The sequence below is a fragment of the Heterocephalus glaber genome, unplaced genomic scaffold (assembly GCF_053883595.1).
Source record: "Heterocephalus glaber isolate CG9 unplaced genomic scaffold, H.glaber_assembly_v1.0 deba00001472, whole genome shotgun sequence".
Taxonomy (NCBI): Eukaryota; Metazoa; Chordata; class Mammalia; order Rodentia; family Bathyergidae; genus Heterocephalus; species Heterocephalus glaber.
The window spans coordinates 15,225,714-15,240,931 of NW_028258315.1; the positions used below are offsets into that span (position 1 = coordinate 15,225,714).

The 15,218-nt window shown below is 43.1% G+C and overlaps 2 long non-coding RNA genes across 2 annotated transcripts; one reads left to right on the plus strand and one right to left on the minus strand.

Annotated features, from left to right (window-relative positions):
* Positions 1-3,930: 3,930 nt before the first annotated feature.
* Positions 3,931-5,508, minus strand: LOC147826208 (uncharacterized). The gene is made up of 2 exons (XR_015439233.1): positions 5,291-5,508; positions 3,931-4,102 (listed from the first exon to the last, which is right to left on the minus strand). It is a non-coding gene; the product is annotated as an uncharacterized LOC147826208 (long non-coding RNA).
* A 254-nt stretch (positions 5,509-5,762) lies between these two features.
* On the plus strand, positions 5,763-14,319 carry LOC110349723 (uncharacterized). Its single transcript, XR_002395934.2, has 3 exons — positions 5,763-5,934; positions 8,486-8,624; positions 13,008-14,319. It is a non-coding gene; the product is annotated as an uncharacterized LOC110349723 (long non-coding RNA).
* Positions 14,320-15,218: the final 899 nt, after the last annotated feature.

Consider the following 15,218-nt stretch of genomic DNA (forward strand, 5'->3'; position numbering starts at 1 on the left):
ATTATCTCAGAAAAAAAATCTAGATTCCCCTCTTTGACAAAGAAAGAGAATTTATATACCATTCACATCTCAGCGACTAAAATAATCTGTTGCTAATGTGTAGTGTTTTAAATCTCCTTGCATAATTAGAATTGAGTTTCATATACTATTGAGTTTTCATTTCCCTTTCAGCAGGTATTGCCAACCATGTCCCCAGTTTCTAAAAATGTTCCTGTTTCTCTTCTTTAGTGGAGTCAATAGCAAAATGTGCTTGAAGGCAAATGATAAATGTGCAAGGAGAAGACACAACACCTGCCCGGAATGTTTCCTGATGCCTAAAGCCATTTGGCTTTGAAGGAGATAGAGGAACGATCACCAGATATTCAGAAGCTAAGACGCAAGAGGTAAGAGGCTTTCTTCCTCAGACCCATAATCCCAGTCTAGCCATGAATGAAACATCACTGCATCCTCCACAGCACCCCTAACCTGTATTCCTCAACCTCAACTATTGAGGTCAGCCAAAGCAAGGAAAATCTGAGAAACTGTCATAGGAGACTAAGGAGACATGACAACTAAGGTAACGTGGGAACCTAAAGGAGTTGCTGGAATGGAACAGAGACATTAGGTAAAAACTGAGAAAACATGAACACATTGTGGGCTTTAGTTAATAAGAACAATATTGGCTCATTATTTGTGACAAGTGTACAAGTGTAACATGTTAACAGGGAGAAATAGATGTGGAGTAGTCAGAGATTCTGTACTACCTCTCAATTTTTCTGTAAATCTAAAACTATCCTAAAATGAGGCTTATTTTTAGGCAAATTTATTTTGCAGTGCTGGGAATGTAACTCATGTAACTCAGGTAACAAGTGCTTGGCAAGTGCTCCACCATTGAGCTATGCCCCATGCTGCCTAAAAGTATATTTTTAAAAAGCTAAAGGTCCTTAAAAAGTCATGCACATACACCTTTTCTCCAGATGCCAAGAAAAACAGACCTTTGTTTTTGAATTCTCTTTTTCTTCCCCCTCAAACTATTCACTAGTGTGAGGTCAGAGAGCAGTTTGCTTAGGAGAACATTTAAGCTTGTTTTGGTGAAGAAAAGTAGTGCATGGAGTGAAGGGGGAAGTGGTTTGGGGAAAAACCAAGAGGCAGAATAAAAGCCCCATCTAGGACCACTGTCTTCCTCTTGTGATATTCTCTAATCAACAGTCATCATTACTTATTTCATCTCCCTTTCTGGCTTTCTTTTTTTATTTTGGGAGGCGATGGATCAGGCCTACAAATTAAGACACAGTCAATACCTATGAGGTCTCTATGTGTGGTCATGAGTCTGAGGGAGGCTGTGGCTGGGCAGTGCATGGCAGCTCCACACTGTGAAATGCTCCTTGGCTCCTGTTTACTATGAGCCCCTGTTGTCCACAGTCTGCCCTAAAAACATCTCAGGGCAAACTTCCCACTCCAATCTTCCAGTACAGTGTCTCTCTTGAGAAAGCTGGTTTTTCTGAGCTTTTTCTGCACTCTTATTCTGCTTGCCCAGTGGGGAGTTAAGTCTCTCCTGGTCCTGCGTACAGAGCCTGGAGTCACTGCCCAGAGATGCCACTGCCTCTTCTGCATGATGTCATTCCAGAAAGAGGAATCAGGCCCAGCTCCTACGATGGGCTTCAAAGATAGGTGAGTCATCTAACCAGGTGATTGCTCAGAAAACTTGCTCCAAAATCCACAGCCAAGAGATTTTAATTAGGAAGCAAAACTAGTTCAATTTTTACGATGTACCAAGCACTTGGGTCAAAAGATGCAAACGTCACTGGGCCTCACCTAGAGGCTACTGTCAAGACAGCCACCAGGTCTGGGGTCTGGCAGGCTGCCTAAGGCTGGCGGGGCACTTGAGTCCCCTGGCACCTTCATCTTGGTAGGAGAGCAGCCTTCTTATCTCAGGTTAGCTCCCTTTTATTTGCTTTTAGATTCTCCTCAGCTCTTTCCTGACATATTTTCTATGAGTTGATTGAAAAAAAGGACTATTTGTGGTTGTGGTTTGATTCTGGTCCAAGACGGTGAGTTTGTTGGGAAATCACACACAGGCACACAGAGACAGACAGACAGACACACACACACACACACTGCCTTCAAAAGCGGAAAGTTCTGTCTGTGCTTGCGGGCCATTTGCCCAGTGCCAGCAGGCTTCTAGACAGGGCAGCTCTGGGGTTCAAGACATCACAGCATGGTCTAGTGCAGTTTTCTTGTTAACTTTTTATTGGAGGAGAATTCAAATTCATAGAAAAGGAGAGAGACCAGAGTAATGAAACCCTGGCCCCCACAAGTCCCCCACACTGAAAATATCATTGAACTTCAACTCCCTGACCAGCCTCCCTCCTAGGTTTATTCTGAAGCAAGTATAAGACATTAGATAATTTCACCTGGAACTATTTTATGTATGCATCACTGAAAGATTAGGACTTTTGTTTGTTTGTGTTTTGGTACCGGGGATCGAACTCAGGTCCTTGGGCTTGCACAGCAGGTAGCAAAACCACTGAGCTAAATCCCTGGCCCTGATTAAGACGTTTATTTAAAAGACAACTATTCTGTTATCACATTTAATAACTCAACAATGATTCCCTAATATGTTCAAATCTCTATAGTTCAAATTGCCCCAAAACTACGTTTTCTTCGTGCTACTTATTTATTTTTATATTTCATTTGAATCTGGGTCAAGACCCCACACATTGCAATTGGTTGATGTGTCTATTTTGTAAAGTCTCCCTTTTCTCCCTCTATACTACACACAACCCCTCCTTCTCTCTCTCCCTCTGTTTTCCTCTCTCCCTCCCTCCACTTCTCAAGATTTTGTTTGTTTGCTTATTTGTCTTATTCCTTTTTAACATAAACAAAATGAAGTAGAGATCTTGAAAATAAAACGCAAGGACAACTAAGTAGACAGAATAGCTTCCCTGGCTTTTGAAAAGGTGACTTCCTGTGATAGTGGAAGGTATTTTTCTTTTTTCCCCCACACAGGCTACTGCCAATCCAACAGGTCACATCCTAATTTGCTCAGAAGGTAGACAGGACGGCAGTAAACTCCAGAATCCAAGGAAAACTGCCAATTTATTTTTCAGAGTATTAAATAAAACACCCAGTCTAGAGTTTCAAGCAATCAGCATTTGTCCATAGTGTGCCCTTGTTTACAGTAGCATCTGGTTCTTTTTTAAACAGCTATTTTTACTCACCCTGCCCTACCCCCACTTGCCATCAGTCTAGCCACAAGAAGAAAAGATGAGCTATTTAATTCATTGCCATATGAATCTATTTATGCAATGTAATCAAATTATATGGTAATTTTTTTTTTAGTTTCTTGAGACAGGGTCTCACTATGTAGCCCAGGCTGGCCTCAAACTTGCAGCAATCCTCCTGTCTTAGCTTTCCAAGTGTAGGGATTATAGGCATGCACCACCATGCCCAGCTTATGGTAAATATTTTAAAATGAAAAATTATTACAGTGAAAGATACATTGCCATTAATCCCCCTCAAAATACCTGACTTCTAATACCCTTTCCCCATTGTTCCTGTCACTTTCTGAAGCAGTTCTGGAAGTCCTTTTTGTGAGTGTCTTTTCATGGCTACCTTGATATCTTGAAGTGATTCAAAAACATTTATGACAATGTCTGTCAAATGAAAGAAACCATTATGTTGTGTTTCCATCCACCTTATTCACTGAATCTAGCACCATATGAATTCTGATTCTTTCCCAAAGTCAAAAAGAGTATGAAAGGTAAATGTTTGGAACCAATTCATGACATCAAATGAGCCACAACAGCGCAACTAGAGACACTTAAGAGGACTTCCAGAACTATTTCAGAAAGGGGCAAGAATGATGGGATCAGTGTGTTCAAAGTAAGGAGAAGTATTTTGAGTGGGACTAATGGCAATATATCTTTTACTCCAATAAATTTTTAAAAATTTAAACATTTATTGTATGTTTTATTAGACCTTGTAGGTTGCAGATTAATACAAACAACTGTCATGTTGAAATGTTGAAGAATCAACACTGGCACAACAGGCTCCTTCACAGTCGTATTCTTCCTCTTTTCTTTTCCCTTTCCCCTGCTTCCTGCTTATTAACTTCATGGAACTGTAATGAAATAACAGAGGCAATTAACTTAAGAAAGTGAAAAGGTTAATTTTAACTCATGGTTCTGGAAGTTTAACTCCAAGATCAAGTGGCCTCATTTACTTAGGGTCTCTAGTGAAGGTGGCACATCACATAACATATAAGAGCAAACTGCTCATGTTATGAGCCAAGAAACAGGAAGAGGAAGAGAATAGGGCCCCCCCTTCCCCTTCTAGGACTGCTCCGGATGACCGAAGGACCCATCAAAGGCCCTTCCCACTAGGCACTGCCTCCTAAAGATTTCACTACTGTAGTGCTGCCTGGGGAGGAAGTCTTTAATGCAAGGACATTTGAGATCCAAACTTTAGCACTCCTGGGCCCTAAATGGCTTAATGAAAAAGCAATGGGCCGGAATTTCAGAAAAAGAAATGTTGAGCTGTTTTTCACTTTGGGATTTGGGTCACACTCTCTGACTATGTTGTTATAGAACACTGACCTTGAAGAACTAAGGCTGCTGTCTTTATTCAGTTATGGACCTAATGTCAGTTCAAACTGTCAGTTTAAAACTCTCTGGAGTTGTCCATTTCCTTCCTTAAATCAGTTCCGGCTGAGACAGATTAGAAGAAATGGTCTACCTCTTCCCTTGTCTTTCTAATGAGCCAGAAGGGGGAGCACACTGATTGACAGCTACGCTGCACAGCTAGGGCTGTCCTGGATGCCCTGCACCCCTTCCAGGTGTCTGCCCTGACCACATTGGGCTTGAGTCTGAACCAAGCAGCAGAATTAAATTTGAACCAATCAGTAGGCGCCAATCAAAAGATTTGAGTTTAGACCAATTTGGACCAATTGGAGGCTCAAATTCAGACCAACCAGGAGGCTGGCATTTGGACCAATCACAGGCCTGCTGCTGCGACATACACAGCTCTCCTTGCTGGCTCCTGGTGGTCTATGAAAGGCCCTGTTAGGTGAAGCCTCGCACCAGGAGCCCTGTAACTCTACCCCTTATTTCTGCAGTAGTGTGGACTCAGAACGTCTTGTAAATCTACTTTGCAATATTTCTCAAGTGCGAACAAAGGGGTCAAAGCAGTCCCTTAAACCAACCAACCAACCCAGACTATAAACACGATGGGCTGCTATCGCTGAAGAGAAACCAGCAGCCCGTCAAGGTCGGTGTAGAGGCCAGTCGCGAGCAGGGCTGACCGGCATTACCTGCGTGTGGCCGCAGCCAGTGCGGCTTTCCCGAGGTGACCAGCAGCGGCGCGGAGCCTCAGCAGCAATCAGTAACCAAGGGTCCGGAGCTGTAGCACTAAGGGCTGGGGGGTCCCTGGCACTCAAAGCCCAGAGGTGCACTTTGCTGATTCGATTTGGGATTTCTAGCTGAATGGGGGGGGGGGGGGGCTGCAGCCGATTGGCAACATGGCCACTGAGCTCCGTTAGTGCCAGAAGCACCTGGCTCTCCGGGTGTCCCTCGCGATGGCGGGGGCCGTGACTTGGTCCTTGCAGTCACTCCAGAATGGGGCCAACTTCCCCACTCCTACTACTTTAGACGCTACTATTGCCCTTTTGAAAGAGGGAAGGGACATCCTGATGTGTCCATGATCAGGCGGGGAGGGATCTGACCCTATTCGTATCCCGAATCCCCACAGCCAGCTTGCTTTCCAGAAGGTTCCCTGGTTTCAGCCCCCACTACCTCACTGGATCTCAGCCACGACAGCAGAGGCTGTTCCGGAGCCCAGCACCAATCACCGACCTGTACTTGGGGCAATCACAGGCCTGCAGCTGCTATATAAGCAGCGCTCCACCGTATACTGACCTCCGTGTGCTCCAGCACAGGCTCTGTAAAACTTGCACAGGTAAACCTGCTGATGATTTATTTCTCGAGGAAGATGGGCTCCTAAAGCTCAGGATTCTTTTCCTGAGTAGTGTCGGGCGCAAGCCAGCACCTGTGTCAGTGAGCAAATGAATCCTAAGCTGATTGGCAACATACCCACCTCACTGCAGGCTGAGCTAGCTCACAGGTGGCCTGGAGGCATCGGTGCTACCTACAAGATACTTCGCTCCTTCTTGCCACATTCCTTAACACCCAGTTGCTCAATTCTTTTCTGGCTGTTCCCCACTGGTTAGGTTAAATAAAGATCCTTGGTTAGTCAAAGGAAAACACCAGCGGTCAGGGAACATGTCCCACTATGGTACTCTCAAAACAAAGGCATCTTTTGAATTGAACTAGGAGAGAAATGGAAATAAATGAGTTTCTACTAAGATCTAGCTAGCTCAAGGGAGTTGGCTTTGTATGAAGTACATCCATACCCCTGCCTGCTCTTGTGCTGGGGATCCCGTGATCTTTAGGGTCAAGGCCTTGCCTCCAGGTGAATGTAAACCCTCAGACCGTATAGTTGTGGACAGCATACATGCTCTGGAATCTTGAAACCCTGGAAACAAATTTTACCTCTGTCACATGTGATTTTTCCACATTAAGGCAACTTTGCCTCTCAGAGCCCCAAGTTTCTCATCTGTAATAAGGAAATTAGAAGATATACTTCATATGATTGTTGTCAGGATAAAATGATCCTGTGCACAGTAATGATGTTAGAGCTCAACCTTTCCACCTTTGCCCACCCCCAAGGGATAACAATACATTCTGTACCAGTCAATAAGATGAATCAGTCTGCCATAGCATTTCCAGAAATAGCCCAGCTAGAATGAAATAAGTAATAGGTTTTGTTGGAGAAAAAGGCTGGTGAGACACCCTCCCCTTTTTCAGTTTTGAGACAGAGTCTTACTAAGTTACCCAGGCTGGCTTTGAACTTGAAATCCTCTTTTTGCTTTTTGAGGGCTGAAGCAACAGGTGTGCACCACCATGCTGGTGTGGTGGATTAACTAATAGTCAACTTGTAATGCCCAGCTGAACTGAATCAACATGGTCTGGGCATGGAAGATCTACCTGAGGATTGTTGCCAAGAGCCATAAAAACAGAACTGGAGGGGAAGATTGTGGGCTGTTGATTTCCTAGGAGAAGCTTGCTGTGGTCAGTTTTCCTGATCAAACTTGGCTGTTCCCATCAGAGGAGGAGCTTGGAGACTTGCTGTCCCTGGGAATGACTACTGTTCTTACCAGGGGAACTCTGATCTAAACTGTGAGCATCACTTCCTGGCTCCAGTATAGATCTCTCAGCCTGGTGGCACAAATCCCTCATCCTACCTGCGTAGATTTTCTGGCTTCCACCACTAGCCTTTGGGCCTTCCAGGTGCAGATCCTCAACATGGACAAACATGAGACATTGCCATGGGCTCTAGGCCACTGGCCGGACTTGTAGAGGACATTGCCTTGGACTCTAAGCCTTCAGCTGGACTTGTTTGGGACATTGCTGTGGGATCCAGGGCCTTGGCTGGATTTTTTGGGTCTCTAGTATGTGGCTAATCTCTTGCATTCCTCTGCATTTGACTTTGGGTAAATATCACAAAATAATCCTATAAATTATGTTTTTTTGTATTAAATGTATTCCCTTGCCAAAACCCTGACTAAAACACCTGGTTATATGGATTTAAAAAATAAGCAATCTGAAGCCAGGTGTGGTAGCACATGCCTGCAATCCCAGGTGAGGCTGAGGTAGAAGGATCATAAGTTTGAGCCCAGCCTGGATAACTTCATGGCTTAATGAGAACTTTTCTCAAAACACTTAAAAAAAGAGGAGGGCAGTGCTGGGGATGTAGCTCAGTGTGAAGGCCTTGAGTTCAATCCCTAGTACAACAACAACAACAACAACAAAAAGATAGGCTTCAGTGGGTGGCTAATCCTTAAGAGAAGGAGCAGGCAGCAGCGAAGAGAAACTTCTAAGAACTGGGTGGAGGGGTTGGGGGTGCTGTATGTGCTTTCACTGGTTATTAAAAAATGTTTTTTTTTTAAATTGGCAAGTAGTGATAGCATATATTTATGGGGCACAATGTAATGTTTTGATATATGTATAATTCTGGATTGAGTATATCAAGCTAATTTACACCTATTACCTTGTATTTATCATATTTTATGGTGAGAACATTTTAGCTATTTTGAACTAGGCCACACATTATTATTCGCTGTGGCCACTTTGCTATGTGATAGACCAGAAAACCGTGTTCTTGTCTAATCTTAGAACTCTCTCTAGTCAACTGCCACCCGCTTTTCCTCTCCCACCCCATGTTAGGAGGCTCACTTCGTACCTCACATCTACCTTTTGGGAGACCTTCAAAACTTCAGATAAGGGAGAAACTACACACAGGTGATACACTACTGCCATTTTTATGACAATTTTAAGATAAAGGTTTTTAAAGCTTTCCGTTAATCTTCCTATGCCAAAGATTTTTTATATGACAACACCATCAAAATCCTATAGGTTGAACTGGAATATCTATATTTGGTTTCCTCTAGGAAAAATATACATTTATTCATCTGTTCCAAAGGACACAGCCAAACATCTTTGAGAATAAGTGTTTTTCGTGAAGATCTGTGATGCAGCATCGCCTCAGGCAACTACAGGAAACGAGAATTAACCCAAATTTGTTTCCATGTAAGTAGAAGTATGTTGGATTCAAGTTTTACTGAAATGGTTGCAATGCAACACTTATATCATCTCATTGGAGATATAGATTGGTTTTATAATACCTACATATTAAGTTTGTATCATGTTCTCCAGTTTTCCTTGTCAGAAAAACCAAATTGAGTGGCTCCTAAGCACGGATGAATGTTGTCTCACAGGGTCCTTCAAACAGAAACCTGAATTAACCTATTGTAAGGGACCCATTTTTCAGCCAAGGAATCATATAAGCAACTTGTCCAGGGTGGATAAGTTACTTAGTAGCTGTTATAGTTTGGCTCTCAAGTGTTCCAAAAAGTTCTTGTGTTGACGGTTGGCCCTGCCCGAGACACCGTTAGGAGATGGTAGAACCTTTAAGAGGTGAGGCCTAGTGGAGGAAGCAGAGCCTGGAAGGAGATATTGGGCCCCCAGCCCCTTCCTCTCTCTCTCTTTGCTTCCTGGCTACCATGAGGCGAAAAGCCCTTCTCTGCCAGGTACTCTCTCCGTGATGTATTCTGCCATCACAAGCTCAATGCGGCAGGGAAAGCGACTATGGCCTGAAACCGGTTAATGTATGACCCAAAATAAACCCTTCTTCTTAAAATTGATTCAGCTCAGGTATTTTTGTCACAGCAATGGAAAGTGGATTAACATAGTAACTTAATCAGGGTTCGAACTGTGGTCTGACAATTCCAAAGTTCATGGTCCTTTCATGGAAATTACCTGCTTTGCACATGAAAACACACACGAAAAAGTGCTCAGTCTGCACCAAGTTCTAAGTCTTTCATTTCCTTCTTCAGAACTTAGGAAGCAGCTCATCAATTAGTGACTGGCCTCCGCTGTAAGTTAAGAGCTGGAAGTTCTAAGAACTTCCTTCGCTAAGGTACAGAATTGAGAAGGGCAAGACAGCTTGTAAGAGTAACACACACACGAATGGTGACAAACATAAATATACAAACAACAAATGGAATATGCACAGGATCAAGATTAAAGACTAAATGAGAAAAACTATAACAGTTTCTATTAAAAGGGACAAAAATAATATGACACCCTTCCTAAAAAAATTAAGTTAAAAAATCGAAATTATGGGGGCAGAAGATTGTTCAGAGGAAGAAAGAAAAGTTTCAAGAGTTGTGAAATCTATATTCAGAAGCTATCAGCCTGGCCACCATAGCCTAACAATGCCTTGCCCATAGTAGGTGCTCAGTAAACACTAATGGAATGACTTGGTCAGCTTGGCCATCTTATTAGTACAGTACAGCTTGCAATGCACGAAATTTGGCTACAGCCATTGTGTTTTAGAGTAAAGTGGGTTAAATGAATACATGTTGCTGTGATTAAGCAACATGTGATGAAGTAATTAGTTAAGTAAACAAATAAGAATAGCAGGTGAGGCCTGGTAATCGAAGCACAGAGTGAACCTGGGCTAGGCCCTCTGCAGCAGATAGCTTAAGTCACTGAGAAAAGATGTTCAGGGTCCCGTTACTTGAACCGCCACAGTCAGTGCTGACTGACAGTTACTCAGCAGATCTTCACAGTGAGTCTGGGAATTGGTAACCAGGAAGAAGTTGACCTCCAAAATGACCAAGTTTATTCTGTCTACTTCTTTCCAAATTAAAATTTAAAGACATCTTGGAATATAAAGTGTTTATGGACTATTCTTGTCCCCTTTTATTTTTTTCAAAACTTAATTTGTGAGTACAAGAAATTCTCTCCAAGCATGTTTTTGCTCACAAAAATTTTAAGTGTATTCTACAGCAAATCTAATCCATCTACTTCTTTCCTTTACATGTCAAATTAATGCTGTTAGTAGGAGTTAATGATCAAATGCCTTCCCATTAAAATTGGAAACTATTTTTCCTCTATAAACAAGTTAAAATTCACAGATGTTTGAATTTGGTTCGAAATGTTTTACCCTAAAGTTTCAAGTGAGTTCCAAATTTAAGCATTTCCTAAGTCTTGCTTCCAGGCTCAGGCTTGGCTTCCAGAGTCCCTTCTTCTGGACAAGCTGCCCTTTACTAAGATTCAGGAAAAAAGATAATACTGAAACCACAGAAAATGAGTCAACTTCAATTGACCTGTCAATTAACTCTTAAAAATGACAGCACCATTTGGGGACCAGCTATTCATTTCAGTCCTGAAAACGGGTTGGAGCCTTTACCACCACCTAGAGGTCTTTGTACTGCACTGCAAAAACAAGAAAAATTCTTGTTAAAGTGCCTGTAAATTTCCAGGCATTTCATGGTTTCCATTACAACACCAAACGGACGTAACGGCTCTTTGGGAGAAATAAATCGCCTGTAGAAAAGAGGTACTTTCCAACCTCCAAACACAGAATAGGTCAAGGATAGGGAAGGCCAGCGAGAGAAATGGGTTGTTCCAAGAATAGCCCTAATTTAAGCTCAAATTGCCACTCCCAGTAACAGCAACTACATTGTAAAGATGTCTAGTATGTTCAACATCTGCTTCAGCGAGGTGGCTGTCAGTACCTCCATCTTGATTCCTTGATTGATGAGGGATGGCTTAGGAGGCAAACAGAAATGACTATTTGGGGATCCAACCTTTTCATGGTTATAAAATCTTGATCACGTTAGTCAGTTTTCCATTGTAACAAAACACCTGAATCTACCAAAAGGGAGGAAACGTTTATTTGTTTAATGGTTTCAGAGTTTTCAGTTCATGATCACTTGGCCCTGTTGTTTTTGGCCTGCAGTGAGGCAAAACATGGTGGGAGCATGTGGCCGAGGAGGCTGTCACCTCAGGGCCACCAGAAAGCAAAGAGAAAGAAGGCGGGCTCAGGGTCCTAGGAGCCCCTACAGGCGTATCTCTCAGGGCCTAACTTACTTCCACCAGCGCCTACCTCCTGAAGGTCCCACCACCTCCCAGTAGCACCACAAGCTAGCGGCCAAGCTTTTAGGCTTTGGGGGCACATGTAAGAGGCAAACCATAACACTAGTGCATCATTCTTTATATTCTAACACCTGGATTCCAGGTCCATTTCTTATGTATTTAAGCAAGAACAGAAGTGAGTTAGAAGATGCAAATTTAATGTATCCTATGATTTTATTTACTTGGCGGTACCGGTGATTAAACCCTGGGCTCTGTGCATGCTATGCAATGCTCTACCACCGAGCTACATAGCCACTCTTTTTTTTATTTTGAGACGCTAAGTTGCTCAGGCCACTCAAGCTTGTGATCCTCCTGCTTCAGCCTCTCAAGTAGCCAGAACTACAGGATGTGCCTGTAATTTTTTTTCTTTGACATGAGGTTTTGGTATATTTCCCAGGGTGGTCGTGAACCTTGAACTCCTAAGTTCAAGTTCACCTCCTGTCTCAGTCTCCTGAGTCATTGGGACTACAGGCGTAGGCTACAGCAACCAGGCATTTTTTTTTTTAATGTTTGGAGAATAGGTTGAAACTTTTCTCACTGAGACATTAGGTATGTGAGGGAATAGTAACACAGATTCTTTTTCCCATGTGCTATTTTAAAAGAATTATGTCTTCTATGATTATAACTTTGCCTCTTATTAAAGGTCTTGGTATATTTTGCACACACAAAGCTGCTGGTCTTAACTGGGCTGTTCAAGATACCAAAACCAGCTTGGGTTTATCATGTGTTGGGTGGGTTTGTGCTCTGTGGAATTCAGGCAGGAAGGTTAGTTCTGACCAGTGGATACCAGGACCTTCCCACAACCAATTGGACCTTCTGGTGGAAATTTTGAGATTGATCCCTTTCTTCTGCCTTGGGTTTTAGTCCTGTGTCTGATAAATAGGAATGTTAGTCTGTAAGAAGTCTCACTAATCCATAGCTATTTAAATGACCACCCAAGGACCAAATTGTTACAGTCCCACCTCATCGTCTGGCCATTTGATGGGGAAGCAGCCCACCTTCATCAGAGATATGGTTCAAGGGTTACTGCTTGGAGTAGGGAAGGAAAGGGACCCAGATCACCTTGGGTCTTCTGGGTGCTGTGTGTGACCAGAGGAAATGACTGGCATCCAAGGTCATTGAAGTTAGTGGGAAAAATTAGCAAGTAGACGTCAAGATCTTCCCAGCTGAATGATTTCAAAGTGAACTACATGCAGATGGCTTCCATCGCATGCAACTGGAAAGTGTGTGCTCTTGCCAGGACTGTCTGGGACTGTGGTGGGATATCCAATCGTCCTCTGTGGTTAGCAACTCTCTCCTTGTATAGCGATGCCAGAGGCACCTTTGATTCCAGGGATCTCAGAGTATTTCATGTTTCCACTCAAGAAAACTGCCTTATACTCAGTGCTCTCCTTTGAAACTCAAGGACAACAAAGTTCACCACCAACAAATTAACTTCCTTAGGGCCCAGGGTACTCAGATGGGAACTTGTTGTCCTTTCATTTACAGGGACACCACTTAGACCTCCTCAGATGAAAGCAAGCAGAGCTGCCTGTGGAAAGAATTAGTGTGCTTTAGAAACAAGAGCCAGAAGCAACAAACAAGTCTGAGGCATCTCTTTGAAATTAATCAAATGAGAATGCCAGAGAAAATGAAATTGGAGTGGTTTGGACATATCATGTGTTTGTGACAAACTCCGCAACATTCAGGATAATGGGGGGGGGGGAGTCACATGGATATCAATGGTGCCACATGGTTTTCCATTGGACGAGAATTGTTGCTTGAGTTGGAAACAGGCTAAGGTGAGCATTCTGGTGTCACACTTGTGACTAGGTTAGGACAATAGCAGAAAGACCAGTTTTATGCAAATACAAGATGAGTCTCGAAAGTTATGAGTTATCCCAAGGGGGCTTGTTTGACAAAAGGGAAACTTTGCAACCTGTGAGGGAAGTTGGAAGAGGAAAGGAAAGGAAAGAAAACATTGGGCCCTGACTAGAATTACCCCTTTCACCCTTCAGGGCTGTCCAGATGGTGTGTTTTTTAGTAAGAAAACTACAACTCAGAATCTACTTCAATTCCAACAAGAAAGTGAGGCCCAGGACTAAAACTTAGCAAGGCTGAGGTCTAGTAAAGTGGTTCCTAAGAGAAATGCCTGAGAAATTTGATCCTTTCTTCTTCTTTTTTTTTTTTTTCTTTTTTCTTTCCTTTGGAGGCTTGGGAATAGGAAGAAGCAGAAATAACCATTTAGAAGTATGTGAGATTTATGATGCGAAGACCTAGCATTTCTCTAGGGTTTCAAATGAAGTGTTTAGTATTCTGTGATGGCGGTAATTGGCGGTCAGGATGATTATAACTATTTGTTAGGATTTCTGGGGACAACATAAAGCATCAGATTCATGGGTTTTGCAGAGAGCCATTGCCAAGGAATTGTTTTTCATCTTGTGCTTTTGTAGGACTTAAAACTGCAGCAATCCTCAGGCATCCCTGTAAAATTTGTGGTCAGAAATACTATTTATATGTTCAGAAACAAAGACACACATTGTTGAGTGAGAGATCCAGTGACATCCAGGGTATCATTGTCTCCTGACTCCTTGTTCTGTCAGAGTCACCACTGAATAAAGCTCTGTCACCATCCTGTTCCTTTCTGTGTCATCTGTTAATTGAGACCTAGCTTTCCTTTGGAATCTGTATTCTACTGGTTGGAGCCTGGGATCACTTTGAGACAGATCATAAAGGGCCCCACGCTTCCACTTTCCCTGTAACATCCCAAAAGAGGCATGTGTTCTGGCTGGCAGCTAGTGCTGTGCCTGTCCTGGATGCCCTGCACCCACTCTAGGAGATGCCTACCCTGACCACATCAGGCTTGAATTTGCACCAAGCAGCAGAATTCAATTTGAGCCCATCGATAAGCTCAAATCAGAAGGCACAGATTTAGACCAATTTGGACAAATTGGCAGGCTCATATTCAGACCAATTGTGGGCTTGAATTTGGGCCAGTCCGCAAGCTTGAATTTGGACCAGTCCAAGACCTGCTGCTGCTACATAAGCAGCACTTTTCTGGCTGTGTTTGGGTTGGTCTAGGAGAGGAGGGTTCTCTTTGAGGACCTGATGCACCTCCATGTGCTTCAGCACAGGTCCTGTTCAAATAAAGGCAGTAGTCTTGTAAACCTACTTGGGTTCTTATTCCTGGTGGTGTGGGAAGAGCCTGTTGCTTAAAAAAATAAATAAATAAAAATAATAATAAAAACTGGAAACACTAGGGGCTGCTAATCCTGGAGAGTGGCAGAAATCTGTGGCAGAAATCAGCAGAGATGGGCAGCAGAGACCAGCTGCATCCAATGGCAGTAATCAGATGTGTCCACCAGTCTTGACTAGCAGTCAGTAGTGTAGAGTGACAGTGATTGACATTAACTCCCTTTGACTGACAGCATTGTCCTGCAGCAGCAGAGACTAGGGGAAGCATAGGGCCCAGAGCTGAACATAAGGGCTGAGGGCCATTGGCATGCAAAGCCCCAAGCCACTAGCAGAGCTACACTGATGTATGATTTCTTTGTTTTCCTTCCATACTGGGGATGGAACCCCAGGGCACTTCTGTTGTGCTACATCTTCTTTATTTTTTCTTTTGAGAGAAGGTCTCCCTAAGTTGCACAGGCAGAATTTGACCTTGATATACTTCTGCCTTATCCTCCCACTGTGCTGGGATTACAGGCATGCACCACC